The following is a 1,248-nucleotide window of genomic DNA, read 5'->3' on the forward strand; positions in this document are numbered from 1 at the left end:
CACCTCCTGATGGCCAGCTGGGGCGGGGGGAGCTCTGAGGCCTGTCCCGGCCCAGCTGGCTCCCGGGACTCGGTGGGGCGCCCGCCAGCCGTAGCCGGCGGGCCGCGGACTCCGCGCTGTCGGCCGCTCGGAGGGGAGCTGTCCGTGCTCGCCGCGCCCCGCGTGGGAAGGGGCCGCGCCTGCTGTTGGTCCTGCGCGAGGGAGGGGAAATTGAGCGGAAACCCGGCCTGGGGCGGGTGGGGGGTGCGCACAAAGTGGGGAGGCTTGTCAGCGCTTTGCTTGGAGTTCGTTATTTGATCCTTCGAATTATTTTGAATGACCCAAATACTCTGTTCCCATATCGCGATTTCTTTCTCTGCGTCTAGTCTCAAACCAGAAACAGCTGAGCGGGCTGTTTTACAGTTCCGTTTACTCCCTTCCTGCCCAAAGCTTGCTCGGCTAGGGGACCCTTTTCCTGCTGTTAGGGGGAGATTTATATTCAAAGAGATTCAAATTCAAACGTATAAATTCCCAATCCTCATTGAAAGAACCTTTCCCAAGGGCTCTTATTAACTGCCCCCACCCCCACCTTGGGGATTTTTCTCATTCTGTATTTCAGAATCTTCCATCCCAAGACAAATACTGCCTCTTCATTAATTAGTCCATCTACCATCTGGATGACTTTACAATAAATTTAAACTCGCTATGCACATTTTGTGTTAAAGAGTTTTTTGTTTGAGACTTGGAACTTCAGCAAGACTCTACCAAAAACATTTCCTATCTGACCTCCAAGCTGTTTGATGGTGGTGATGAGGATTTAATGATTATTTGAGGCTCTTCTATTGTATATGAGCTGTGTTTCCTCTACTATAGTAGTGAAACTTGGGGATCATTGTTCCTTAAGGCATAAAGTAAAAGTAAAAAATAACAGTAACGTTTGTATTTATTGGCCACCACCCTTAAAAACCAGTACTGGTTAACACCTATTAAGTGCTTAGCACGGAAATCTATCCCTTAAGGTAAGTCTAACATAAAGATTTAAACAAATCAGGCCAGCATAGTAGATCTAATAAATTTGATACTATCTCTGACCGCCATTTTAAAAGCAGTTAAAACTTCCTGATACCTGGTATTGGATCTGCTCTTCCTTTTGAAACTAATTTTGTTCTGGGAGATTGTTTTCCTCCTGGCGCCTACATCCTTTTGTTCCTATTCATTCCTTTTTGTAAGTCTTTCGGCACCTGTGATGCTTGGAGTCTGGTCCTGGGG

Source organism: Pteropus vampyrus, unplaced genomic scaffold, assembly GCF_000151845.1.
Source record: "Pteropus vampyrus isolate Shadow unplaced genomic scaffold, Pvam_2.0 Scaffold76, whole genome shotgun sequence".
NCBI classification, from domain to species: domain Eukaryota; kingdom Metazoa; phylum Chordata; class Mammalia; order Chiroptera; family Pteropodidae; genus Pteropus; species Pteropus vampyrus.